The following is a 16,310-nucleotide window of genomic DNA, read 5'->3' on the forward strand; positions in this document are numbered from 1 at the left end:
AGGATTTAATGATATCTAATGATGCTATTTTATTCACTTGTGTTATATTTTTCTGAGAACTGCACAAGTGTTGTACGTGGGGTAATCTTCAGCACTAAACTCTAGGCAGAAATAAGATACACAAATTAACACAGCTCTATATTCATTAATACATCATAAAAGTATTTATAAATGTATGCAGCATACGTTCCTGAAGTTGACCTAGTATCATCTTTGTGCAATCTCTGTACAGCAGGGCTAGAGTTTGAGAGGAAGAAGCAGAATGAGGAGCCATCAAGAAGCATGCTGATAGGAAAAGAAATCAGAAAGATGAGCTCATCACTTTGCTGCTTCTCCTTTCACTGCCCAGTCACAGGCTGGGGGCAGATCCAGAGGAAATGTGTACATTAATACTGTTCATCAGACTAAGGACATCTAGTGGCTAAATTACTTTGGAGAACATTGCAGGTTTTCCTAGTTTGTCTCTTAATGGGCTATTCATTTTTATCTTGTTATTTTTGGCTGAATTTGTGCTTAAGCAGAACGTTGCTCCAACTTTTTCTCAAAGCTGGAGCTTTGTGGAATACTAGCGACCTACTATTGTACACTTGGAGATTCATGCCTATTATATCTGGAAACATGTGAGTGCAATACCAGTGTGTCTGCTTTTACTAATAAACAGAATTACACTATTTTGGATGCCTCTCTCCATTCCTTACATGTATATATCTATTGGCTCTACATTTGAATCTCTGGGAATGACAAGCAACATTTAATCAGGAGGACTACAAGCTCCAGCATGACTTCCTATGCCCCACGAAAAGCGTGAAAGACTCTTATTTCACCAAAAGAGTCCATTAAAGTTGGTGAGTGAGGGGGCACATAGGCAGGGAGCACAGAGCACTTATCACCTTCTGGATGTGAAAGGGATTTTTGTTCACTTGATTTCACATTTGGGACTTTATTTCACTATTTATTGTTATGTGTTCATTATAGAAGTATGTTTTTCATGTCATATAACATTCGTTGAGGCAGTGCTCTTGCTATTTTGTGTATTATGTTGTTAAGGTTGTACCTTTATAGGAGCAGCAGCCCAGTTTTTGTTTAATATTGAGTGTGCACTATTGATTGGTGTGTCCTAAGTGCAGGTGATCATTATCTATCATCATGATATTAACATATCACATATAGGGCATCATGTACAAATCTGTAGAAAACCTATCCTAGAACAATGCCAGCAGGGACCTGATTATAGGCTCTGCGCAATGTGTCTACTTCTCACTTCTCCTGTGGATTCAGAGAGCGCTTTTATGTCTAAAACAAAAGCATGAGATTTGTAGCATTTATCAAAACTGCAATGTGGGAGGATGCTGAATACCTGCATAATGTGCTTCTATGAAGCCTCTTTGGTTTTATGTAGCTCATGTACGTGATTAGCAATTAAAGTTGCACTACACTTTACAAAAGCTTTTCAGATCACTGTATATCACAAAATGGGGAATACTCCCTATCTTCAGCCCTGTATATTGAAATAATTCTTATATACTGAACATTTAATAGTCACGTTATATCTGTACAGTGGTAAAAGAGAACTCATTGAGTTATGAACAAAAAAAGGTACAAGCAGGTCACAAATGTTGGCATTTCACTTAAAAATACTGAATTCTCCCCATTGGTGGCAGTCACTTGACCAAAATATGGCACTAGTCACATTATCTCAAAAAAGAGGCTTGGAGGAGCAATACACAGTACCATCATACAGTACTAGACACAGTACCATCATACATTTCAGGAGGATTACAACTGAAGGAGTTGGTGGTAGAGAAGGATCTGGGTGTTCTGGTATCATAGACTTAATAATAGCATGCAATGCCAAGCTGCAGTTTCTAAAGCTAGCAAATATTTTCTTATATTAAAAGAGTTATAGACTCCAGAGAAAGAGACCTAATTTTGCCCCAGTACAAATTCTGAAGACCTCATCTGCAGTATGCAGTTATGTTTTGGGCATCTGTTCTCGAAGAACTGGAGAAAAGGACAACCAAACTGATAAGAGGCATGGAGGAGCTCAACTATGATGAAAGATTAGCGATTAAGGAGGCTATGATTACTGTACAATTACATAAGTCAGGGCTTGACAAATTTGCTTTGAACCTAGGAGCCTGCTAAATAAGTTAGGAAATGCAACAATCATGGCAAAGCCACACCACATTTTAAGTGCCATTGCAAAAAATTACACCTGAACTTGTGTTTTGCAATCGTGGGCAGAACCGTAGCAATACTACTGCAATCCCAAAATGCCCAGGTGTGAATGGAGCTGTCCTGGTTCACACATATGCAATTCTGGATTTGTTTTCAACCTCACAGGTTTGCATGACAGGCTAGATATTATGTGTTCCTATTGAGGTGGTTCACACAGATGCTATCTGAACACATTGTGGTTTGAATGCCATTATTAAAAGGGTCCTGTGTGAGTTTGTAGCAGTGTGTTCCAGACTCACAAGTCATAGAGTAGAGTGGCATGTGGAGATAAGTGTTCATACAGGATTGCTATTGACAGGAGTTTTCTCATTGAAGTCTATGGGAGGCGTTCTCGCATCTAAGTCTGTGGAAGGCATTTTCCCATTAAAGTCTATGGGAGGCGTTTTCCCATAGAAACCTATGGGAGGTGATTTCTTATAGAAGTTTATGGTGGGTGATTTCCCATAGAAGTCTATGGGGAGCTATTTCCCATAGAAGTCTATGGGGCACGATTTCCCATAGAAGTCTATGGGACAAGATTTCCTATAGAAGTTTATGGGGCGCGATTTCCCATAGAAGTCTATGGGACACTATTTCTTGTAGAAGTATGTTGGGCACAATTTCTTGTAGAAGTCTGTGGGGTACGATTTCCAATAGAAGTCTGTGGGGCACGATTTCCCATAGAAGTCTATGGGGCACGATTTCCCATAGAAGTCTATGGGGCACGATTTTCCATAGAAGTCTATGGGGCGCGATTTCCCATAGAAGTCTATGGGGCACGATTTCCCATAGAAGTCTATGGGGTGTGAGTTTTCATAGACGTCTATGGGGCACAATTTCCCATAGAAGTCTATGGGGTGCGAATTCCCATTAAAGTCTATGGGGCACGATTTCCCATTAAAGTCTATGGGAGGCAGTGTGTGAACCCAGGCCCCAGGACTAGTTGTCATGGTGACCTGGCACTTTGGATTTGTCGAGCCCTTACAAAAGTCATCCATATTGTGAACTCGGTGTAGAGTAATCCACTTTCAGGTCATTACAGAGGACAAAGGGGCACTCTTTATGTCTGGAGGAAAGAGATTACACTTCAACATACAGAAAGGCTTCTTCATGGTAAGAACTGTGAAAATGTGCAATAGGCTCTTCAAGAACTGTTTCTGGTCAGCTAATTAGATTGTTTTAAAAAAAGAGCTGGATGCATTTGTAAATACAAAAAATATAACTGGATATTAACATTTGAAGGTAATAGCACCAGAGATTGGTGATCCAAGGAATATCCGATTGTCTCCAGGAATCAGGAGGGAATTTATTTTTCCATCACTGAACACAATTGCATCATGCTTTATAGGGATTTTTTTTTTTTTGTTTACCCTTGTTTTTTGCCTTTCCCTTTTTCAACTGTCGACAAAGGATTTTGTATGTGGATGGTTTTTTAATATCTATTTATTTACTCTGTGCAATCCATTGGTTGAACTAGATGTCTTTTTTCAACCTGACCAACTATGTAAGAACCAGTCAGCGGCACTATCAAACTGTAATTCAGGTGAATGATGAAAAGGTGACTGCACTGTATGGCAGAACAATTCAAGGATCTCAGGGTAAAGGTATTTGTGTCTTGCCTGAACCTTCTGTATACATTCTCCAGGAGATTGTGTTACTAAAGGAGAATTACATTACAGTATAGATCTGCTTTCTGCTCTTTATGCACAGAAGATTACTGACAATCAGTGTCTTGGATGATCCCTATTTTACATGACATGCATATCTACTCCTCTCTGCAGGTTGGATAACCTATTTATATAGTGTTTAAGCAGCAGTAATGTCAAGAACTAGATGGTTCTTTTCAGTGGAGAGCAGTAGAGGGTCAAACTTTACATTTCAAAGTGACTGAACACTAGTGCTGTTGGTCTTTTATATAAGACTTTGAATCACACAACTTGAATTATAAAGCAAATACACTTCTTTTTTTAGCATATGTTCTTGTGCAACATTTACTCATACAATGGACCTTGAAGTCAAGTCGGGACTTTTGAGTTTATATAATAAAAGAACAAATTTCAAGGAGTGGAAACTGCATTTACTTTTCAACATACATAAGCTTTCTGTAGGTATTCCCAGGTATTATGCCTTCATTCACAAGAAACTTCATTAGCACACGCTGTTCCATGCACGCACTAACACTGTTGTCTGCTATCTTGATTAATGGTCTCTGAACTGGCCTGTGACATGTGCACCACCTATCAGTAATAGGACACACTTGCCACTTACTTCTGTGTGTGTAGTACCGCCACGCTAGCATATTTATACCTGTAAAATTAAAGGTCCCAGTTTGACTTTATACGCCCCTTGTAGTTACAAAGGTAATAGGACTGAAAAAAAGATGTACATTAAAGTGTTACTAAACCCACAACAGTAAAATTAGTCTGCATATGCATTAAAGCATGCTTATTATACTCACTGTGGAACCTAAGGGGTTAATCCACTGCATTGTATAAAAGGGCTGTTTGATCCTTTCTTCTCTGTTCCTCCCCTTTTTCAAGTGACCACCTCTTATCTCCAGATGGAACCATAGGCATGCACATGCTCAGTTTGGTGTGTATTGCTAAAGAGGTTTTTTATTCTTGGGAGAGTGCATGTGATCAGCACAGGGCCAATCAGCACTGTCCAGGCAGAGGTGAGGGGATTTCCATCCTCCTAGAGCAGAAAGAAAACTCCTCCTACAGGCTTTAGCTAGTGGTTGGCTGGACACTGATAGAAGTCACAAGACTGCTATATGCTGCTGTTATGAAAATATATTTAGCAGTGTATATTTACTAAAATAATTGCACTTCCATGTTCTGTGTACTGTGGGAGATCAGATATAGTGGATGCAGGGTCCTGGGTTTAGTAACACTTTAAGTTCAACCTTATCATGTCTGACATACTAATAGTGTCCTCAGGGCTGCTGTTAGAAACCACGAGGCCCTATACAGCCAACCAGACAGGACCCCTCCCCCCAAAAAAAAACAGTTTACTAGGTTTCATTTATGAATGAACACAGCGAGTGACCATTACTGATCACTCATTGTGTTCATTCAGGAATGGAAGGGACTGATCAGTGTGACATATTTACTAGACTCTTCCCCCACTCTCCATCCTGAATGATCCTATTGTGCTTGAAGCTGCCGGTGAGAAGAAGAGGAGGAAAGGCTGCAGCACTGCGGGGTGGGGGCACACAGGGGAGCCTGGACAGAAGAGGAAAATGCATCATGCACAAGGAGGGTGATGGATGTGGTGTGGATGGGGGGTGCAATTACTGGAACCAATCCCTGTATGGCTCTCTCTCTGCAGCAGCTGAAAGCTGGCTTCTTACCGCTTTCAGATTCTGCAGAGAGAGCCATACAAGGATGCTGTGCTGTGCCGATCACCCTCCCTACCCACATCTGATTCACTCAGCTGCTTGGGCCCCCCTGCTGGCCTTGGCCCCGTACAGGAGGACTGGTGGTACCCCCTTATCCACGGCCCTGGCTGTCCTGAACTCCAGGATAAACTAGCCATAAAGTGCACCCTGACAAAATCATAGAGGATTTTGTAGACATAACGAAAAAAAGTTTTTTTTTCATACAGTTCCTCTTTTACGCCTTTTATGTTTTCCACTTTAAATCTCTTATCACTAGACTAAGGTGGACATGTGTAGCAAGCACTTGAAGCTGCACATATTGTCACATTCCTTCTAATGTACCCTAGGACCCTAAGTCTAGGGAACTCTAATATGCCAATCTGATTTCAGTACCTAAAGTCACAAATGGTCTTACTAAGTCATTATTGGTCCATCCTTATTATGGAGAACCTTACTTCCCAATATCAAGGCATGGGAGAAGGGGCCAATAACAATTTCAGGGATTGCATAAGATATATGATACATTTATCTCATGTACACAAGTTTGAAAACAGACCTTACATTATTGCATGATCCATTTATTCTTTAGATGTCTGGTTGTAGCTCTTCTCACTGTGTCACATAAAATGCTGGACAGCTCACTGTCTGATCCCTCGGACAACCTTGCCTTGTGTCTTGTTTCTGGTGAACCTTGAACTTGCTCCTCCCATGAACTTCCTGGTTTAACCACTTGATCCGGAAGGATTTACCCCCTTCATGACCGGGGCATTTTTTCCTATTCAGCACTGTGCTACTTTAACTGGCAATTGCTTGGTCATGCAACACTTTACCCAAATGAAATTGATATCATTTTTTCACACAAAGAGAGCTTTCTTTTGGTAGTATTTGATCACCACTGGGTTTTTTATTTTTGTATTATATAAACTTAAAAAAATAAATAATTTTTACAAATAACACAATGTTTTCTACGTTCTGTTATAAAACATATCCAATAAAAAAATAAAATCTCTTCATAAAATTAAGCCAAAATGTATTCTGCTACATGTCTTTGGTAAAACAAAATCCCAATAAGTGTATATTAATTGGTTTGTGTGAAAGTTATAACGTCTACAAACTGAGGGATGTACACTGGAATGTATGCAGCTATAATGTTATACTGGTAATGGCACTTATAGTGGGACTGTGACAGTGTGGTGGGCAATATGTGGGCACTAACAGACCCTCTCTGGAAGGTACATTTACAGTATAGTGACACTAATACAGTGATCAGATATAATTGTATACATTGTCACTGTACTAATGACACTGGCTGAGAAGGGGTCATAATCAAGGGGCAATCAAAGGATTAACTGTTTGCCTAACAAGTGTAATGTGTGTGATATGTGCTGCTTTTCCTAAGAGATATGACTGTTTTTTCTCCCTGCTTTGCAGGGAGAAGAAACTGCTAGATCGCTGATCTGTGTACAGAGCCCTGTGTGGTTGACTACAACTGGCAGGTCTTAGCCATAAATCATTGGACAGGACCTGATGACATAAACCCGCTGTAGCCAGTAACTGTACGGGTTAGCATTGGGAGCACGTATGCGTGCCCCAAACCCAGAACACGCTAGATGACATACATGTACTCCTGATTTCAATTCTAACCTGAAAGCTAATCAGGAGTTCTGATTTCACTTAGACTTTACTTGCTACATGATTGTTCCTAGGTTTGTGACCTACAAAGTATTAAGAGACATGAAGGCAGCTAGCATTTCCTGCTACAGCAAGCACACCACAAACTCATAAATGAGCTACAGAAATCAAAATATGGAACAAGCATGTGACATCAAAAATTACCATCAGCCAAATAAATTTCTGTAAGGGTACTTTGAAAAAAATGCTATATTTTTTCCAAAATGGTTATAGTACAACATGCTGGTTGTATATAAAAGTACCATGCAATAAAGAATCAAAGTTGTTTGCTCTTTTGGTTTAAAGGTTATTACCACTAGCATGGAGGTAACAGTCTAGATTATATAAAATGAAAGGTAGATGACATCAGCATTCATATTTGTGTCAGTACCTGGCCATACAGAACAGCAAGGGATAGAGACATTATTGCTGCAAAGTCTCCTGCAGGGAAGGATAGAGAAAAAGAGTACACTCTTCTCACAAACAAGAATATTGATAGACCAGCAGGAAATGATGGAAGAGAGCAAACATGCTGTTATAGAGCACAGGTGGCCTCAAACTCGTAAATGTTTAGAAATAACATCCTACTATGGACAATGTATTTTTGTTTAATTTTTACCATTTGTTTTGGAATTAAAAATATTAGGAAGCAAATAAAACATGGTATACATTTATTTTTTTTTTATATTTGTATTATATTTTATAACTTTAATGGAAAACACCAGTTTTGTTATATTCACAATTGCTACAAAATAAATGTCATGTTATTAATAGTACCTCTTCTTTCCGGTAGAGGTTCACAGTTTGCAGATAGATGTACCAGAATTTCCATCCCTCTGCTACTGTAGTTGCCTTTCTGGTGTTCCTGAATGTCTGTATAGAACTTGAATCAAGTTATGCTCATTCCCAGCAAGAAAGATCCTTTTACAGGTGTTTGCAAAGAGTGGGACATGTCTAAAGTAATACAAGTGCATTGCAATGCTCTTTAAAGGGGAAGAACTAATCACGTGCTTATAGTAGCAATTACGTTTGTGCACCAGAATTGCCCTACACCTGATCCTAGCACTTAGTTAACATTGCTATTCCCCAACTATAAAACGTAAGCCAAGAAGTACAGATTCTAAAAATCATATGTATTATAGAATGGCATAAGAGGGCACAATTTATTTGTGCCAACTTGCATGTACTTGCAGCCATTACCCTCCCCCCTTCCTTTTTGCCCACACTGCATGGGGTAAATGCTCGTTTTTGTCTAGGGGGTTCAGAAAGCAGAGATATACTTACTTAATCCGCTGATCCTCCGACTGGTCCCCGTAGCTCCTGCCCCCCGCACGCTAGTGGTCTTGTGAATGGGCTGTTCCTGACATCATCATATCCATAGACAGGCTTCGGATGTGAGGACAGCAGGAACAGTCCACCGCTGGATGTGGAGGAGCGTAGGCGTTCAGGAGGACGTGGCAAGTAAATAAGGATTGAACTGGATAGACTGATGTCTTTATTAAACCTTACCAATTATGTAACTATGTATGTAAGTATAGCTTTGCCCTGAGCCCCTGGACAAAATGAGCAGTTAACCCATGCAGAGCACGCACAACCCCACTGCATGGGAAAATAAAAAATTTAACTGCAGTTCTGCTTTAATCAATTTAAATTATATCATGTTGGCTATTTAAATGTAGTGTTACTGGTCCTTTAAAGCATTAAAACTCACCTGTACAGGTAACACCTGAATGGTCCATTCTAACATGGGACCCTGCAGAACCTTCTAGGCATTGTGGAACAGTATAAAAGGCAGCATTTCACCTGGCTTCTTGCTGTTGGCTGGGCACTTGACTTTGCTCCCCCACCTGCCTGCGCCCTGTCGCAAGCACTTTGTGCGGTCTGTCACCCTTGTATCAAGGGCGGACTTTGTTCCATTAAAATGTACGTAGTTTTCTCATGTCCTATGACTGAGTGGCTTGACATGTTTATTATTCAAGTGTGTTTAAATGTTATTGATGTTGAATTGTATAATCTATCTTCAACCAATAAAAGTGTTGCGGCCATTATTCATTCTAATTGCTTTGTGTTTGCTATGCTTTCTTGTTTCATTGCATTGGGGGGAGGGGCACGTGGACTGCAATCCTATGCTAAAACTCTTACAATCTATATAGATTACCAAATAGTTATTATATTTTAATAAAACTAGCATTTCAGTTAAAACCGTAGAGAACAATTGATTCTTGATACAATGATGAATGACTCAGATGTAGGAGGAGACATGATGAACGTAATGCCAAGGACAAGTCTGCAGTCACTCAATGTGTAAAGAAATATGAACATTATAGTACTAGCAGTGTTGAAAGGTATTTTATGTGATTTCCTTCCACAAATAAAAAAAAAAGAGAACAGAATCCTAAGGAGAGTACTACATTATAACACATAGAATATATTTTAAAATGCTCAGGCTTTGGAAGTTCAGAATAAATTATGTGTTGGGGCCATATCTGGACAGTATGACAAAATAAGGTATTGTGTATGTACTATCGAATGCACTAATGGATAACATTTCATATATCATTATAGATTTCATGATCAGTAAAATAATAGCAGAAAAATAAAATAGAGCAACTGAAATATAAGAAATGTTTTGGTCCAAATATATAAGCAATATATGAAAACCACCAAAGAGGAATTATTGCAATGTTTGCATTAAGCACTTCTTACTAGCAGAAAATGTGTCTGAAAGTCATTTTTACATATTCACAATTTTACATGGCTTCCGTTTGCAAATGTCATGGTGTATACTTAACTTACAGTTATGATGGATTTCATTCTGGTGGCTTTTTGTCAGACAGGGCAGCCATCATCCTTGCTAAATGCAATAAAATATTAGCTCAGAGGATATGGTAGCTAGAGTGTGACTATTGTTTAGAATGTGAGATATTGTTGTGTGGCACCATTCCATTTAGTGAAGGTCTAGTAAAGGACCTACATCGCAAGAAAGGTAACTGTAAAGCATTATTATTTTGCTGTTTTTAACCCCTCGTTGCCTACTTGTATATAGAGCCCAAATGACTACCTTCATATTACACATACACTGTCATTTTAACTGTTGTTGATTTATATAAATATAGTGTTTGTGTGAATATAAAACAATATATGTCCTATATACTGTTCCTAGCTAATAATACCTGGTTAAATAGAAAGCACAAAACATAACAGAAGAAATAACTAGCTCTGAATAATACATTAAGTGTATTGTGGTAAGTTTTTAGTGTCCCATATTTTGTAGGTGGAATCTAGGACATGTTCTGCATGTGGTTTAAAGAACTTTTGTCTATCCAGAGTGTATCCAGAGTGTCAGACTGCATTTACAGCATTTGACATTAATGCCTAATACAGTTATACAGTTATTGCACATTATTCCTCCTGCTGTCTGTTTGTTAATGTAGATAAATAAGTCTTAAGAAACTCTCAGTGGAAAAAGCTTCCACTGAAGGGTTATATTTCAGAGTCATGCATTAACAAAATACATCCCAAAGGAAATGTTTCTGTTTAATGACATCTTTAATCATAGAAAGGGTCTGATTAGCAGATCACCAGTTTCGGGCCTGGATACCAGGATGCTTGTGGGGTGCCAGATCACATCAATTTTTCTTTTTTTTACTTTTCTGTCTCTCTCTGGAGAATGCCAAAACTAATGTATTATAGAGATCTTTTGAGCCTGAGGATTTGGACCAAGGACCTGACATTATAGACCTAGCCTCTCTCTTGCCTTTTGGTCTCCTTCAGCTGGGTTCCACAGCAATGAAACTACAAATTTCTTAAACTGAAAGACATCAGGGACTCAATATAATCTAAGAATTCATCTTTCCTACATAACAATGGTCGTCTATTAAAGTGGGCATGATAAATGTAGTACCAGTAGGAGACCAAGAGGAAACCATGTAACTAACTTTGCGCATATAGTGCAGGCTGCAAAATAAGTTCCTGAACATACATGTCAGTAAATGTTTAGCAGACCTCCTGCCATCAAATCGTTTGGGTCATTACTAAATAGAAACAGTGAAGCCTCTCCTCTTAGCTTCTGCACTAGCTAAATTCATTTTTGAAACGTTTTCTAGCTCACAAGTCTTCTGTTTCATAAAAATTTATAACAGCTGAAGGAAGAGTGGTTAGCACAAATTACATCCCCCTTTTTGAGAACCCTGAGTTGTCTACTTGTCAGCCTGGACACTTCTCCAGGCTATCGTCCCCTACCAAAGCTTGTGCAGTTAAAGCCAATCTACAAAACTTTGAAAGGACACAAGTTAGGTTCTGCATCATCATCTGCACAGTGTGGAAGTCCTTCAGCTGATGTCCTCTGTCAAGAAATATTGTCTGTCTTTCAACAAAGAACATTTGGCTTTATGTGTAATTTTTTAAGATTGCTAATATGGAAATCAATTAGATCACTTAACAACAAGCAACATGAAAGGTACAGGGAATTCCCTATCACACTCTCCAGTTATATGTACTGTACAGTACATATATATATATTACAGGCCACCGAGTGTTCATGAGGAGGTAGAGACTCAGCTCCCTGCACAGATGGAAAGGGCTGCAAGGGCCTGCACAGCGTTTGACACAGTTCCCCACACATGGCTAATGTGGAAGGTAGAGAGTAGTGGTTAATGATTAATACTCTAGGGTCATCAGTGGTGTACCCCAAGGTTCTGTGTTGGACCCTTATTTTTTAATATATTTATAAACGATATAGGGTCTGGGATTAAAAATGTCTTCAACTTACAAGCCGACCTCAATGCACTGTTTAATTGGGCAACTATTTGGCAAATGAGGTTTAAGATGTTGATAAATTATTATTATTATTATACAGGATTTATATAGCGCCAACAGTTTGCTCAGCGCTTTACAATAAAATGGGAGACAATACAGTAACAATACAGTTCAAGAGGGAAAGGTGGGCCCTGCTCCTTGGAACTTACAATCTAGATAAATGTAAGGTTATGCACGTGGGGGATAAGAATATGCCTGCATCATACATACTGGGGGGGGGGGGTACAACTGGGGGAACCAATGGTGGAGAAGGATCTGGGAGTTCTGGTAGATCATAAACTTAATAATGGCATGCAATGCCAAGCTGTGGTTTCTAAAGAGAGCAAAATCCTCTCTTGTATTAAAAGAGATATAGACTCCAGAGAGAGATATCATTTTACCCCAGTACAAATCATTAGTAAGACTGGAATATGCAGTTCAATTTTAGGCACTGATTCACAAAAAGGATATTGAGGAACTGGAGAATGTGCAGAGAAGGGCAACCAAACTGAATTTATTCTCTCTTGAGAAGAGATTAAGGGTGGATATGATCAACATGTATAAGTACATAAGTGGTCCATATAGTGAACTCAGTGTAGAGGTATTCACTTTAAGGTCATCACAGAGGACAAGGTGGCACTCTTTACGTCTGATATAATCTCAAAATACAGAAAGGCTTCTTCACAGTAAGAGCGGTGAAAATGTGGAATAGACTCCCTCAAGAACTGGTTCTGGCCAGCTCAGTAGGTTGTTTTTAAAGAGCCCTGGATTCTTTCCTAAATGTACAGAATATAACTAGATACTTATATTTATAGGTAAAGTGGAACCAGGGAATATCCGATTGCCTCTTGGGGGATGAGGATGTAATCTTTTCCCCTGCGGAGCAAATTGGATCAGCTTTTTTGCCTTCCTCTGGATCAACTGTGGGTATAGGATTTTGTATATAGGATTGTTTAATTTTTTTTTCCCTTTTAATAGTTGAACAAGATGGAAGTCTGTCTTTTTTTTCAACTGGACTAACTATGTAACTATACACACACACATACACACATATTGAGTGCAGGCATGCCTTGGAGGCAGATCTTTCTTCCTTTAGCCCTGTTTCACACTGATGCGGTTCTGGATGTGTTTTAGACCACTCTGATTTGCATGACATGGCAAATAAAATGATTTCCTATGGAGGGTGTTCAGTCTATTCAGTCCACACGCAGTGCATTTTTAAAAGGGTCATGTGCCTGTTTGGAGTGGTGTGATCTGATAATGAGCTCAATAGAGGTTGATGGTTACATAGTTAGTCTGGCTGAAAAAAAAAAAACAAGACTCTAGTTCAGCCATAAAAAAAAATTTACAAAAATGTTATAATCCTACACCCACAGTTGATCCAGAGGAAGGCACAAAAAAACACAGCAAAGCATGGTCCAATTTGCTCCTGCAGGGGAGAAAATTCCTTTCTGACCCCCAGAGAGGCAATCGGATATTCCCTGGATCAACTTTACCTATAAATGTTACTATCCAGTTATATTATGTGTATCTAGGAAAGAATCCAGGCCTTTTTTACAGCAATCTAGTAAGCTGGCTAGAACCAACTCTTGAGTGAATCCATTTCACATTTTCACAGCTCTTACTGTGAAGAAACCTTTCCGTATTTGGAGATTAAATCTCTTTTCCTCCAGACAGTTGAATGTAATACGCTTATCTGTTCAAAAGCACAGTGAATCCAGTGCATTTTTAACTGTTGTAATGCAATGCGATTCCAAGTGTCAGCTGTGTTGAGGGGATAGGGAGCTGCAGTGACACAATCATCTTTACAGAATCCCAGGAGAAAGAGGGGGAGAGAGCAAGAGAGAGGGAGAGTGAGAGAGCGAGAGAGAGAGAGTCTACTGGGGTATAAAGACAAAATCGCAACTGTATGAAAATAGTATGCAAAAATAATTGCTATCCCAGCTAAATTGCATCTTAATCACACCAGAGATGTTTCTCAATTTGCACTGGAAAACTGAAGAAACTTGCATTGATTCAGTGTGAACCTAGTCTCAAGGCTCATTCATATTGGCCCACATGCTTAAATGCGTGGAGGCTGGTGTCCATCATGTTAGGGCAGTGCTTTGCATTCCTACAGCACAAGGCAGTGTTTACCATTTTTCAGCTTTGTTGCAATATCACAAAATTACATTTCATTTAATTCTATGCATGACAGATAATCAATGGGGTTGATTTACTAAAGGTAAATGGACTGCGTGCTTTGCAAGTGCAGTTGCTACAGAGCTTAGTAAATGAGGTGAAGCTGGAAAGAATCCCCAAACATGCAAGAAAAATAAAACTGCATTTTGCTTGCACATGATTGAATGAAGGAAATCAGCAAAGCTTCCCCTCATTTACTAAGCTTGGGAGCAACTGCACTTGCCGAGTGTATGGTCTATTTACCTTTAATATACTGTATTTTCCTTTAGTAAATCAACCCCACTGTATGCAGATCAATGCAACTTAACTAACACAAGCCTTTATAGTACAGCTATACATCAGATGCCCAGACTCTCTCAAGGCACTTGAGAACCCCCATTGTATGTCTATTCCAAATCCATAGTTGGTAGCCACTCAGATCAGTTTAAACTAGCAAAAGTAAAGGAGAATAAGCAAGGTTATCCCTGAGGCCCCTTCAGATGGGTGTTCTGATGAGGTCCACCTGTCAGTTTTCCAGGCGTAATGTCTATTCATCTGTATGCACAGGCAGGTGTAAATGGACTTGGGTCCGACCAGGCTCACTAAAAAATAATAAGAGAGGACTTTGTCCTCTTCCATGCAGGAGGAGGTAGCTAGGTGCAAACGGACAGCAGAGTTTGTTTACTCCCAGCCACCCATAGAGCAAAGTGGGCTCTGCCCATGCCCAACCTGTAGATATTAAATGGTCAACAGATGTGTCATTCACCCACTCTGCTCCGATCAGCAGGGGATCAGCTCACAGTTCCCTTGCTGATCACAATGGAAACCACCTTGGGTGAAAGGGGTCTAAAACAAAAAATGCAGCAACACACTCTTTAGCTAGTAAGTGCAAAAAGCTTTTTTAAAGTGGACCTTTAGTCAGAAAACGAAGTCCTGCTAGATTAATTCAGGCTGGCCCCTTTTGGAGGTATAGCTATCTAAAACATTAAAAATAAGTGCCTATACTGTTTAAAATCCAGTAATACACTGTCTCACCCTGCTCTGCACGTGCTCAGTTGCTCTTTATTTTCCAGCATTGAGAGGCTGATCTGCTGACAGCCTAAAGATTTACTGCTGCTCAGGAGCTTTGGGCTTCACCAAAATGTCAGCCTCCAGCAAGAAGAAACAGGAACAATGATGGAAGCAATTTACAACATTTGTTTATTTTTGCAGCATATTTATTCATGTGGAATGTATGTTACTTGCTAAAGAACATTATTTTTTTATCAAGTTTTTATAGGTTAAGTTCTACTGTTTAAGTTAGCTTCATAGATCATTGACCCATATAGAGTATAGTCCTCTCATGTATAAATCTCGTTCTCTATAAAATTTGCATACTCCTCTCTGGTCAACTAAGGGCCCTGTCACACTGGCAAATTTTTCATGGCAATCATATTTATTTCCACTATTTTTTGCTAAGGAAATCATGCATATTTGCTATGGAATTGCTAACTCAATTATTTTGCAGTGATTTCTGGGTCACTTGCTCAGTGATTGAGTTTGTGCAGCGTTCACTGCTACAAATCGCTCTTCTTCAGTGATTTATAGCTAAGCAATAGAAGTGAATGCAGAGTGATTGATGCTGGTCACCAACATGAAACTCAATCACTAGGCTACATGTCCCCGTAAAATTAACGAGTTTGCAATTCTATAGAAAATACCTATGATTTCCTTAGAGAGGAATTGCTTAAAAAAACCAAAAAGGGGGGATTATTACAAATAAATCACTCATCTGATACAGCCCCTAATTCCTTCTTTGTATTCTTCTTGGAATCGATGACTCTGATCATGTTCTCTCAACCAAATGCTTTTTTAAGAATTGGATAGCGTAGTGAATGGTTGGAACCACTGTTAGGTTTTTATTGCTTTCTGCAAGATCACCTGTGCCATAGGATATTAAAATGGTAAATCCAAAATATTGACCGGAACAGAGGAACAGGAATAGAGACAAAATCTTCAAATGGGGACGCTTGTTCCTGTGACAAATGTCTAAGAGGGGATATCCCTCAAACTTGAAAAATATTAAAGTAGAACTAAAATCTAAAAC

Source organism: Staurois parvus, unplaced genomic scaffold (genome assembly GCF_062004578.1).
Source record: "Staurois parvus isolate SC_StPar_1 unplaced genomic scaffold, SC_StPar_1.0 ptg000155l, whole genome shotgun sequence".
In the NCBI taxonomy this organism is placed as follows: Eukaryota; Metazoa; Chordata; class Amphibia; order Anura; family Ranidae; genus Staurois; species Staurois parvus.